Here is a 14,218-nt window from a genome sequence, read left to right on the forward strand (position 1 = left end):
CTTCTGCTTCTTGCTTCTTGTTTCTTTTTCCTTTTTTCTTTCTTCCTTCTTCTTTCTCCTTCCTCTTCCTCCTCCTTTTCCCCCCTCCTCCTTCTTTTTTTTTTTTTTTTGAGATTAGCCCACCCCTACTTCCATTGTGTGTCCTTCTGGTAGTGCTGACATGTCTCCATCACCTCTAGGGATAGACATGTAACATAGGTTCGGACAATCAACAATATTACTTTCCCAGATCACAGTAATTAGTTCAGGTGGTATAAATGGCGATTGTGTGTATTGGGATAGAACAGTCATCTGTTTCTTTCTTTTTAAAATTTTATTTATTTATTTATTTATTTATTTTGAGAGAGAGAGAGAGCAGGATCATGAGCAGGGGAGGGGCAGAAAGAGTGGGAGGAGAGAATCCCAAGCAGATTCCCCACTGTCTGTGCAGAGTCCACTGTGGGGCTGAAACGCATGAACTACAAGATCATGACCTGAGCAGAAATCAAGAGTCAGACTCTTAACCAACTGAGTCACTCAGACGTCCCCAAGGTCATCTTTTTCATAAGGATTTGAACTCCAAAAATTGAAGTTCATGGTTTTTAATTGCCATCTTGCTACCAAAAATGAGAAGGTATTTAAGAAGGATACCATTAGAAAAGAAAGCAAAGGTCAAGTAAAAGAGAACATAGAAATGTGGGAAGCACAGTTTGCTTGCTTGGACATATGTGACTTTTAATTTTTGTCTCAACTACTTGGGTTTGAAGTTCTGCTGCATAAAACCAAATGAACCCAGACCTATGCAGAAAGTATTATGAGAATGGTTGATAATTTGGATGTGGCAAGATGAAACAGGGTTATAATGAGGAAAGTGTCATGTTTTAAATAAAGACATTCAGGATTTAAAGCTAAAATGAAGTAGAAATATTGAGTAGGAGACAGGAGAAGTCAAAACCCTTTACATTAGCTTTCACCTCTCACAGAAAAGGAGAATTTGACTGACCTAGGCTGCTGGCATACTGACATTTATAGAAGCACAACAAAAATTTACTGAATATTAAAATGCATTGTAGAAATAATGCACATCATATATCTTTGATGAAAGGAAAGGCAGATATAATTGTAGCCACACTATCACAAGTAGGAAATCTCTTGTGAAATGTACTTCCAGAAACAGCCAATATTTTCTGCATATTAAAACATTCTCTAAAATGATACAGTTGCCAGCAGCACTGTGGTTCATTTTAAAAGACAAGTACATTCTAAAAATAAAATAGATGAACTAGAAAGCACAGTATTTGTTCAAATTGTATTCTGAGGTCAACTGAGATACACTGCTAGTTTCTTGCAAATTGAGGTATTTTTATAAAACTGATTTTCAGTTGAGATTTTGAGAAACAGAATGGTCCAAATGTTTCGTGAACTTGTTCAACCAAAAAAAAAAAAAAGGCAACATTAAAAACAACTTTTGTAATCAGCTTTAGAACAGTGAAAATAGCCAAGCAAATTGTTCAAATAAAGAGCTTCATAGCACAGATAATTACTTTTGTTTCCTTCTGAGAAAAGTCAAAGTATCAGTCTATTCCAGTAGATGGATCTATATCTCAGGAGTTAATTCAATCCAAACTTTTCTGTTACGTTATCTAAAAACTTCTGTTGACAAATAGCGTTTCTTTAAATAAATTACTTAAATTAGTAATTAAAATATCCAAACACTCCATAAGTTACCAAGGAGTTCCTAGGTGCCTTACACATATATATATATATATATATATATTTTTTTTTTTTTAAATATAAAGGCAAATTGATTCGATTCATTAAGGAAGAGCGTCAGTTTCCTTACATGTCAAACTTTGATGGTAGTAATACTTCAGATTGTTGAGTGAATAAATTAGTTTAATGTAGATAAAGCACTTGAAGCACTGACTGGTGCCTGATAAAGATTCCATAAATGGTAGTTATTGTTACACTGTGAATAGATATATCTCCTGAATACATCCATTCATAGAACTATGAAAGCATTGAAAATGGAATGACTAGTTCTATTTTGAAATCAGATAAGTCTTTGTAGGAAGGGATAATTTTAGAAGATCATTAAGGATGAGTAGAAGCTTATTAAATGGAGAAATTGGCTCACCAGTGAAAGACTGATGGGTTAAAATTCTGGAGCCATAGAAATGCTTGGTAAGTTCAGGGAATGATGAGCGGACAATAGGGAAGCTTAAATTTCATCCTCTGGGGGCATAGGAGATAATTGATTTATTTAATTTTAATTTTTTTTTTTTGCAGACTAGTGGTATAACATGGTTTCATTTCCAAAGTACCCTTAATCGTTATTTGAATATTAAACTATTGTAATAGCATAGTATGAGATCACAATTGTCTGGTACCAAACCCATCTGCTACTTAGTGATTTCCTATTTTGAAAATGTGGATAGTAGTTCATATCACAGAGATTTTAACTTAAAATGAAGTTTATAGACTTCCATATAGGTTAGGTACCTTGTGGTGTTTTCCAACACATATTGTGATGAGTAATAAAGACCTAAGCATTATAAAAGTGTTATGTACAGTATGATTACTAATTTGTTGATGATCATTTTAAAAGTTGTTGGCTTAATTAACAAACAGACTTTGTTAAACTTTTTAAAGAGCAAAAATTTCACGCATAACAAAAACAGAATAGCATAACAAGTTATAACAACCCCATCATCCCTCCTGCCCGTCTTGTCTCATCCATACTCCCGTTTATTTCCCCTAACTTCCTTGACTTGAAGCACATTTAAGAAGTGTAATTTCATGTGTAAATAACATGTATCTCCAAGAGGTAAGGATCTATATATTTATATAAATATATTTATATATTTGAGGAATATAAATATATATTTTTATACATATAATTTAAGAAATATAAATATATATATTTACATATATAATTTATGTATAAAATCCCTTTGATATATATGTATATGTGTCATATATATATCCAAGATATGTATATATATCTCCCAATACCTTTATCACACATAAAAATTAACAAAAATTCTTAAATATTTCCAAATGCCCAAGTTGTGCTCTGAATTGTGTTTGGTTTGTTTGAATCATGATTCAAATAAGGCTTATATTCTTTTTAATATATCTCTAATGTCTTTATCTACTGATCTTTTGCGACTGACTTTGTAATCATTATCTTACTGTTGAAGATACCAGGTGATGGGTCCTGTGGTGTTCTGCCTTCTGGATTTGAGGTAGTCTTAACCAGATCTTCAGGCTGCAGTATTTTCTATCAGTTGTTGATCAAGAGCCTGGATCAGATTTACATATGCTGTTTTTGGCAAAATTATTTTAGAGACAGTGTTGTGTATGTTTATCAGATGTTATATTTGGTTTCATCTTTTGTTCTGTGACATCATCAGTCATCAGTCACCATTATTTAAGCCTTGAAAAAGGGCAGGGATACAATCCTATAATTCCCTCTTCATTTAGGCGGAGATATTTTTGTAAAAAGAAACTTCTCATAAACGATTTGGTTTCTCTGAGATACAAGATAAATACTTGAAACTTTTTATTTATCAGCTTATAAAATCATGAGTACATACCCTAATAGTCTCCAAACATAATCAATGGATTTTTAGAAACTGTGATTATGAACAAATGGATTGAGAAACATTTGATGTGTTTCAAATCATTTACTTGCTAACCTTACGGAAGCTCAGATGTTCACATTTGTGCACATGGGAACTGCGTCAAGTTGGCACTTGAATGCTTTTAGGAGTTTCTTTTCTGATAGATAAGGTATGTCAGGCTCATCTCATTATTTCCTGCTGCAGCCTTGGAATTTGCCGTATTTCCAAGAAACCCTGGTTGCTTTCAGTAGAAAACAGAATTTTCTCCAGAATGTAAAATCTAGGAATTAAGAATAATTATTGTTATTGAGTTAGTCATTATTTGCATGTATTTTCATTGAAATAGCATAAGAATTTTCTTAAAAGATTCATATGAATTTATATTGATGACCAGTTCAAATTCAGGACTCTAGAATTTTAATTTATTCTCACCAACCCTTTTTCTTTTCTTACTTCTATGTCAAAAATCCTGGTTTTCATCAAGTATAATTACTTCTTTGCTTTAACCCACACTATGTAAAAAATACACACTAAAAAACTACCACCAGCAATATGATTACCCCAAAAAAGTTTATAACTACTATTTGCAAATACCATTTTACCCTTAGGGTATATATCATTATGAATGGACAATGAAAACACACCATGTTTTATGATTATTTGAAGTAGTTCCCTTTCTAGAACAGTGCTGCAAATTAGTTAGAGATAGGTTTTCCTCTTAGTTTTAAAATTTATGTATTTCTTTTTAAATTTAAATTATACTTTATATTATGTAAAATGTGTACATGGCTTCAATGTCAAATTTCCAAAGTATGTTCAAAACCACAGGCTATTTAGACATAAAATAGGTTTTTTTGAGCTGCCCCGTTTCACCAGGAGTATTTTGAGGGCAGTTGCGGGATGCAAAATTCTTTGAAATTTCGAGTTTCAGAAGCAGCTTAGGGGTCACCCATCTTGAACCAGGTCTCATCGAGGAATGAAGACGTGGCTGTTACTGAGGACCAGTAGACAGTAGCGATGTGAAGACACTTCTGAAATTGCTCAACTCTGTGCTGCTTATAGAAAAAGTAAACCCAAATATCAAGTAGTATTATGAAAAATTGGGAAATTAAATAAAAATATATCACAGTCTTCTACTGTATCTGTTTTAGAGTTGACACTCAGAGATTGCTTATAACTTGAGATATTGCACTTTTTAAAATATTCTTTCATAAACATTTTCCATCTTGCAGTATATTCTTCCTGTTGTTATTTTAATGGGTACACACTATTCCATCTAGTGGATGGACTTAATTTGCTGCTGTATTGTTGTAGAGCATTTAGGCAGGTTCCAGTTGTTTTCCTGTTAAAATATTCTTGCAATGAATATGTGATCATTTTCTTAAAATAATCTAGCATTGTCTTCAGCTGTGACAGCAGTAGCAAGTAGCTTTTTTGATTATCTGGGTGGGTAACACTTTAGCAGATCTTGTCTGCCAATTAGATGACATGCCTGCCAATTAGAATGCAAGGTAGAGTAAAAAGATTATTACTTTATATCAGCTGCTAAGAGGGCAGATGGAATCCGATAGTATCTAAACCATTTGACCTGGAGTTGCCCTCTGTGACCACATCGGACTCTTTTCAAGATTTCTATGTATTTCTCTGCTCCATAGAAAATGTACTTTCATCATTCTCTCCTCTTGCAGATTATGCTGTATGCTACATCACTAAAACACCAATACCAGACAAGTATGACTGATTGCAACTGGTCCTGTTGCATACCTAGGTTTCTCTTAGAGTAAACTAAACCTGGCAAATATGCTGCTAAAATCACCAGCCCCAGCCCTGAATCACAAGAGAGCTCTGTGGACTTACGTAATAATTGTAACCAGTCAAGAAGGCAAATAGAAGGAATAAGCTGGGGATGTTCTAGAGTTGGAAGTAAGAGCACAGGAAGAGGAAAATATGGAGTCATGGGGCTAAGTGGGTAGAAGCTAGGAGACCCCAAGATCCCTAGGTACAAAGATGGAGTGATGCAGAATGTTGGAGTGATCAGACGTAGCAGACCTCCTGGGTACCACCTTTAATATGATTCAAATCAGAGTTCAGAATTTGTGCAAATTGATTGCTCTTAGGGTACCAGACTAGGAATATATAAGGAATGGGGTTAAGGAACCATACGCAGAGCTGTGATGGAGAATACCTCTCAGAGGAGGAACTGTGATGGCTTCAGAGAGTTAATTTCTGGATGGTTTCGGGATCATATGGAACATCCCTAGGGATGCTGCCTTGGTTGGGGCTTAGATTTTGCAGACCACTAGTGAAGAGACTTTCTGAAGACATAAATGAGTACAGGCAGAATAATAAAACTTACTCATTAGACTTGCTAGCCATGTTTGTCATTTAAACTCAGAGTGAACTTATTGGAGTGCTAGGGAGTTATAAAGGAAATCTGTGACACCTGAGATGATTTTTGTTTTCACATTGGACCTTGACTTAAATAAATATAATTTAGGAGGCACCTGGGTGGCTCAGTTAAGTGTCCAACTTCAGCTCAGATTATGATCTCGCAGTTCATGGGTTCGAAGCTTGTATCGGGCTCTGTGCTGACAGCTAGCTCAAAGCCTAAAGCCTGTTTTCAGATTCTGTGTGTCCCTCTCTCTCTGACCCTCTCCTGCTCATGCTTTCTCTCTCTGTTTCTCAAAAATAAATAAAAAACATTAAAAAATTTAAAAAAAGAAATGATTTGATACATGGTGAGGCTGATTTTTTAAAAAAATAGTATAATTGTGGCTCTTGAATGTTTTGTGCTTCATTCCTTCAAGACTAATTTCTTTGTAAACCAGAAAAGGTGCCTACACTTTGAACTAGACATTAATATTATCCAGGAGGCAATTTTTCAACCAAGATAATTCCTGCTGAGATTTAAATGGGTAGGACCCTAGTCATATGAGTCATAAAACATGTCTAATTGTCTCCTCATTTTATTGGAATATTATTTCATTTGAAATTTTACCCACTTCATTAAGACATGAAAACCAAGAGAGAAAGAGCAATCCAGCTAAAATAATTAGCTAGAATTTTTCATTTGCAAGGTCTTTTGCCAACCTTAATCATTAACCTGGTCTATAACAACGTGTACATTCTTAATGACAGCCTCTCATCCTGAATTCTTCAATCTAAGTGAAATTCTCCTTTTTTGAGATAACCATCTTCCTGTGTAACCATCTGAGCTGCTGAGGAAATCTTAGTCCAAGAGGGTAGTTGTGATATTGAAATGTGTTGAGAAGTGCAGGAAGGGTTGTTTTGACTAATTCACAACACTTAGGAAGCCCTTTTATCCTTCTGCAGAGACATCTCTTCACATCACATTTTGAAATACATGGAAAAATTGGCGAGACAAGGGGTGAAGTTTGGGGATCTTCTAATTCTTTTCTTGCCTTTGTGTCAAATATAAAATTTCACTTTTTTCAAGACCGGTAAGAAGGACAGCTAAGAGGAAACCAAAGGGCTCATTCAGGATAATGGTTTATAATTCTTTTATCACGACACACAAGACAGATGGTAGCTCAAGTGCTGCCTCCTCCCACGGGTTATTTTAAATAGCTCCTCAGGTGGTTTGGATGTGCAGCCAAATTTGAGAACAACTGGCTGGTGGAGAGAAGATGACACAGGGGTCATAAGTCCTGGCCCCGGCAACAACAGGCTATATAAACTGAGACCTGAGTCGTAAACTGCAACAAACCTGAATAAATATTTATAAAATATTTATAAAATAAAAGCTTTAGAGTAAAAGGTTGATAACGTTTCTTTCTTTCTTTCTTTCTTTTTTAATGAAAATTCCTCTGTCCTCGCCTTTACCTCTCTGCCCTTGCTGAATTATGTACTACTCTGTCATTGCCTCGCTGGGACAGACTAATTACATGAAAACTCTCAGATCATACAAAATCTTGGTGATAACATAATTGAAAGAAACACTTTTTTATATTTTTAATAATGGCGCTTAACAAAAGGTTAAGTAAGTTTTTTTCAGATAAAAGGACTTATTAACCAATATGAAGATGGGCTTGAGTCATGAATAAACATTTTATAAAGAAATAACAGTGGGTGATAACATCTGAAAAGCAGTATAACCCAGTTAATAATAAAATATAAATGGAAATAATAACAGTTTAGCTCTGTGTGTTGGATCTCATTAGATTGACCAACTAAAAAAGCAAAGATGCCCTTTGGTGGGGAGGCAGTGAAGGTGTTGTATTGTAGGAATGGTATCAACATGCTGAAACAAGTTTGGATGACATGAACCTAAATCCTTCAAAAGGAACATTCGCTTTGAACCAATGTGTCTAGGAATTAAAGTCAGAAAATAAATAGTCAAGTAGCCAAAAATGTTTTTACAAGGGTGTTTATAGTGATACACAAAATCTAAAACAACCTCAGTGGCTACCAATTAATAAACTTTTGAGTATCCTTTCAAAAAACAATAAAAAAATATGAATGTGGATGTATGCTTACCTATATAAATTTATGTTTGATATATAGGAATAAGTAAAAAAAAGTGCTGTGAACCATGTATATGTATATGTTCATATACATCTAAACATAAATAGTAAAATTTGGAAGATTATAAATGAACATTTTAGCAGTAATGCCCTCAGAGATAATGCTACTTTCCCTCTATAATTTATAATAGGGTTCTAAAAATGTAAAGCACATTATTAATTAAATTTTTAATAATTTAAAATTGCTCTAATTTAGACAAACCTAATAGGAAAATATACTATTTCAAAATGTGTTGGTGACCTCTTAAGGGTTTATCTCAAGCTCTTTGAAAGCCTCAGAAGGACAATTGGAAAAACTAAGGCAGCATTTTGTAGTCTGTCCAGTTCAGGCCAATACTAACAAACCTAAAAGAATTTCAGAGTTACAGGGCAAGCAGAGTCTGATGTGCAAAGGTCAGTTGATTAAGTGAAAATATCCATTCTCTTTCCTCTTCATCCCATTCCATTTTAATTTCATCATTAAGAATTAAATGATATGAAAAAGACATTGCTTGGAATCTTCCGATCTCAGGAATGGTTTAAATCCTGAGAGAGTAGTTGCCAAACATATCCATATGCCAAAGAGGCACATGGTGGCCGGTCACCTAAGCAGGACTTGTCAGTGAGGTGTCCAACAACCAGTAGTCCTTAGCTGACCAACTATTAAAGAGTTTGGAGAGCCTGAGGAGATTTGCTGTAGGTCAGAAGAGGATTTGGGGAACAATTCATCAGAATTGTACACTACTGTGTACTTCCCTTACCGTGTGCCTACCCCTTCCCATCATGAAGGAAGGATGGAGAAGCTTTACCCTAATTTCAATTCTAAAGCAAGAGGCTGCACAGGGACTATTTTGAATGCTTGATCTATGTTCCCTAGAGCTAGGATGCTGGTGCATTCATGACCAGTTGATGCCTGAAAGAGAAAAGCTAGAGATTGTGGCTGATTCATTGCTCCCATGCAGAACAATTATTTGTCACAGTGAAAATAAACTACTGGAATGTCCCAAGTCTATCAGGACATGGTTTTTGTTCTCCAGGGACCAATGTGAGCAAGCTATAAGGGAGAGGGAGAGAGAGAAGAACAGGGAGGAGAGAGGGAGGGAGCGGAAGATAGTGGTGGAAGGAGAGGTTGATTCTGGAATTACTTGAGTGAAGGTGAGAAAATCTCCATAAGAAGAAGTTTTGAATGACTTGGACCAAGGGAGGAGTAAGGAGCCAGGTGTACTTACCAGCAAGGAGAGGATTATAAATAAGGCAGTTGGGTTTCTGACAGACCCATGCATGTGCCCTCATTAATGGCTAACTTTAAAGAGTTTTCATGCTGAAAGATAACACCACACATTGAAAGGAGATCTGTCCTCCACTGCTTCACCATAGTCCCTGCCCTGCCCCTGACCTCCATCTTGGATATGCCAATGAATGAGAGGGGTCAGCCAGTGGAAGTGAGCAGTAATGATCTCCTCAGAATCTCCTTTTCATGCCTGAGCCTGGTCTGAGCCAGAGGAGTGGAGATGGTTTCACGTTAAAATGTTTGAAGTTTTGATTCCCTCCTAATGTTTCTGAACTGAGAGACCTCTTTGGGACTTAAGACACTGGAGGATTTCTCTTATCTGACAATGACCAGACAACTCCTCGGGACTGCTTGCATTTCCATACAGTGTCGGGAAAAAGACTAACAATTTTTACCATAATTTTTCCCTCTCTGAGTCTCTCTCTTATTTCTCTTTTTAATTTAAAACAAATTGCAGCCATCAAGGCACTTCACCTCTAATAATATGTATTTCCTAAGAATAAGGACAATTGCTTCTAGGACCACATGACCATCTTTGGGACTAAGAAAATTATCAGTAATTGCATGTCTAATATCCAGTTCACATGCAAAATTTCCCAGATGTTCCACTAATGTCTTTATGACTGTTAATTATTTATTTAACCAGTATCCAATCTGACATTACATCTTGCTGGATATACATCTTTAGTGTCTTTTAGCATAGAATATTCTTTCCATTGCCTTTCATGATGCCGAGTCTTTGAGGAATCTAGGATATTTTCATAGAATATCTCACAGTGTGGATTTGGTTGGTTGTTCTATCTTGCTTCATTTCAGCATTTTCCTCTCTTCCCTGTATTTCCTATAAGCTTGACTAAATTCCTTCAGGTTAAATGTTTCTACTCTCCTCTCCCCTCCCTTCCCCTCCCTTTCCTCCCCTCGCCTCCCCTTTCCTCTCTCAAAGATAGTTTATAGATTATTCTATGTATTTATTATATCATATAAGATTGTCCCATTAGAGATTCTGAATTTAATCACTTGGCTAATATTGTGACTGCTCCACTGTGATGTTCTAGTTTTATCTTAGTAATTAGTAATAAATCTGTGAGTCCTGTTTCCCAACCACTTCACAACTAAGGGTGATACATTTTTAAACCAATTACAATATTATGGTTTTACAAAATTGTAATATATTTTTCCTTCTACATTTATTAGCTATTTTGTTTTCCTGTTTAAAAAAAAACCTTCCTTTTCAGTCTCTCTTTTTCTTTTGTTTGAACATTAGTATGGCCTTAGGGATTTTAATTGAAATTAATGGATAACAATTAAATGCTGTCCTGATTATTTTTGCTCTTATATTTATTGCAAATATGACCATGAGCACTCCTTCAAGCTGGCTTCTTTGTCTCTTTGTGACATGACTCCGATAGCTGCTTGATGACTTCTGTGGCAAAATCCCCTCACACTTTAGAAACCCTTGGAGTCAGCCACTTCTCTAAAGAGCTCTGGTTCTTTCCATGAGCAATGATCATTAGAAAGCCGAATCTAGGTGCCAGGTGTGGTTATTGCTAGAGCAGACAAGAGGCAAGTGGTATTTTGAAAAGTAAATTAAGTACTTTGCATTGATATTTCCATTACAAAATTTAACATTATAGATTTATATTTAGTTAATATTTTTTTATTTTATTTATTACTGAAGGTTTGGCTCTTAACATTTTCATGGATTTTAATTTATATTAATGGGCTATAATTTACTTCATCCTAATTGTGTGTTTTTATGTGTGTATTACTAAATTTACTGATTAAAATATGGCTACAACCTCTTGGCAGGGACACATCACAGATATACAATGCCTTAAAGATATTCCACCAAGAAAATGCAGTAGTACTACTGTGTTCAAGAGTTATTTGAAGAAATTCTTTAATCTGTATGACTTTGTCAGCAATTAAATTCGTTTACTTCTGTGTTGTTTTAGCATCTGTGATTTTTTAACTTTTGATATTTTATTTTTTAAATACGCAAATTCTTTATACAGCTCAAAAGTTAAAATACTATAAAATGTATATTCAGAAAAAGCTTACCCCCATCTCTGTCCCTCTCACCTCGTTGTCCATAGGGAGCCATTTCTTTTAGTTTCTTATTTATCCATCCCTATTCCCATCATGAACTGGTCACAATGGCAGAGGATTTATTTGCACAAATACATTAGCCACAGAGTGACAGAGCCATGAATCAAACCAGGGCAGTCTGTCTGCAGGGGCAGAGTACTCCTCTCCTTTGCAAAGGCCATAGTGAAGTAACACTGTGGGGAAAAAGACGTTAAAATCAATAGGTTCTGTGATTTACTGTCTGTGTGACTTTGGACAAGTTCCTTAACTTCTCTGAGCTTCATTTTTCCCAGTTATGAATTAGGGATAATAAAACCAACTATGCAGAAGTGTAACAAGGTTTAGAACTAATTTATGCAAAATTATTATCAGATCGCTGGGCACAGAGTAATTATTCAGTGTGTGTTGTCCATTATTATAACTAGAAAAATCAAATTGATGCCAGTTATATGGAAGAACAATAGAAAATATTACTGTTGAGCTGTCGATGAAGTATTTTGTGATCTGATTGCATGATTGTATTTAATAAAATTATTGGGTCCTAAGAATTGGTGAATTTGGGGATTATTGGGCCAAATATAAACAGAACAAAAAGCAAACAAGTCTGCATTTAGTAACTCATCGTTTCAAAAAAGTTATACAAATTTCAGAGGATTAGGCTGATACAGCTTCATTTTCAAAATAGAGATTTTGATATGTTAGTGGAAAATACAGTTCACTTCTACTAGGACTATAAAAACAATAAAGTAATTTCTTGTGAAATGAGTCTTATTTAAATTTTGTATTAATTATTTCATTGCTTTTCCTTTCTCTTTGTCATAGAACATCTTTTTATGCTTCTTATGTTTTAAAGAATTTGCATCCTGTGTTTAACACAAAAAAGGTTGAACCATGCAGAGGTGGAATTTAATTTGTATAAAATCCTCTTAATAGCATGGTCTAATTAAGATACCCATTAAATTCATGTAATGCTAATTTAATTTGAAGTCAAATGTAATTGAGCACTATTGGATTTCTTTTAACATGAAATTAACAAAGTGGACATAAAATGGATGTGCTAATTGGATATTGTTATCAGAAATATTACATGAATGAAAATTATGACTGCTATCTTGATGGTAATCATTGATTTTCAGAATGAAACATACTGAGCTTGCTAGATTTATTAGCTTAATTTATATACAGCCATATGAAGAAAACTGTCAGTGACTGTTTTTGAAAACAAAGGTCACACAACAACTTTTTTCTGACATTAGTAAATGTCTTGGTCCCTGCTTTAGAGAGTTTGTATGTTGTTGAACTTTATAATAGTAGATTGAGCATATTGATTTGCAGTAAGGGAGCAAATTTCAAATTATTTTATCTCAAGACTCTTAGACATTCTTAAAAATTATCCAAGACTTCAAAGAGCTTTCACTGATATAGATTTGTATCAATGAAACTTATCATATGAGGAATTTAAATTGAAAAAAATTAAAATATTCATTAACTTATCTAAAATAGCAAAACCATTACATATTAATGTAAATAGCATATTTTAGTAAAACATAACTATATTTCTTAAAAACTACTGGGAAAAAGTGACATTAGTTTATAATTTTGTAAACTTCTTTGAAGTCTAACTTCATAGAGAACATCCAGTTCCTACTAATTTTCTCTATCAAATGAATTGTGATATGGTGCCTTGGTCAAAATATATATGCAAAGAAAATATAGTCTCACATAGATACTTGGGTGGGAAAGTGAGGCGTATGTTAGCCTTTTTGGATAATTTGTTGGTATCCTTCTTGAATGTGACACCCACACTCTACAAGTGGCAATTTCCTTCCGAGATCAGACAAGATTGGGCACAGTCTGGGTGATATGGCCGTGGACTATAAGTGGCAGTTTCCTAAAGAGCAGCAGCAGTGTAGTATCTGGGACCCCATCCGGGAACTTATCACACTTGTTACAGTTCGAATGGGGTCCTTATTCATGCATGATTGTGTAACATTATGCATTGCTCATGAAAAACATGAGTTCATTGGCTTATGTGGATCTTCCAAATGTTGACATATTTCAGTATAAAATTCAAGAAAATTACACTTGCTTATATCACAGTGTTCTCATCAGAACGTCTTTAAGGACTTGGGAAGCTGTCAGTGTCTGGGTGGCAGATGCACATTTTCCAGAATTTGATTTTTTTTTTTACCTAAAAACCGTCTGCTCTTTTCTTGAAGTGACAGATTCACTAGTTTATTTTTGAGCATGTCTTCTAAATACCCAAATCTGAATAACTATAGTTTTGGGTAATTCTTTCAAGTCAGACTCATGTTAAATTAAAAAAAAAAAAAAAGGGAACCAGTTAATCTCACAATTCAAGCAATGTGCTTTTCCTTGAAATAACCACCGTGCTTCAGTATGCAGAATTGTTTATACAAACTCCCCACTTCAATGAAGGTATTAAAATTATGTAATCAGGGGCACCTGGGTGGCTCAGTCGGTTAAGCATCTGACTTCAGCTCAGGTCATGATCTCATGGTCTGTGGATTCGAGCCCCACTTCAGGCTCTGTGCTGACAGCTCAGAGCCTGGAGCCTGCTTCAGGCTGTGTCTCCCTCTCTCTCTGTGTCTCCCCTGCTCATGCTTGTCTCTCCGTTTCTCAAAAATAAATATAACTTTAAAAAATTATGTAATTGGAGGTTGTAAATAAATTTTAATAATTTTTACAGT

General features: G+C 34.8%; 1 long non-coding RNA gene and 1 pseudogene across 1 annotated transcript; one reads left to right on the forward strand and one right to left on the reverse strand.

Moving 5' to 3' along the window:
- Positions 1-3,653: 3,653 nt before the first annotated feature.
- LOC115287884 lies at positions 3,654-11,664 on the reverse strand. The gene is made up of 2 exons (XR_003906699.1): positions 11,502-11,664; positions 3,654-3,885 (listed from the first exon to the last, which is right to left on the reverse strand). It is a non-coding gene; the product is annotated as an uncharacterized LOC115287884 (long non-coding RNA).
- Positions 11,665-13,370: 1,706 nt separating this feature from the next.
- The window catches only part of LOC115287035, a 35,121-nt pseudogene continuing 34,273 nt past the window's right edge, over positions 13,371-14,218 (forward strand).

This window comes from Suricata suricatta, chromosome 3, assembly GCF_006229205.1.
Source record: "Suricata suricatta isolate VVHF042 chromosome 3, meerkat_22Aug2017_6uvM2_HiC, whole genome shotgun sequence".
In the NCBI taxonomy this organism is placed as follows: domain Eukaryota; kingdom Metazoa; phylum Chordata; class Mammalia; order Carnivora; family Herpestidae; genus Suricata; species Suricata suricatta.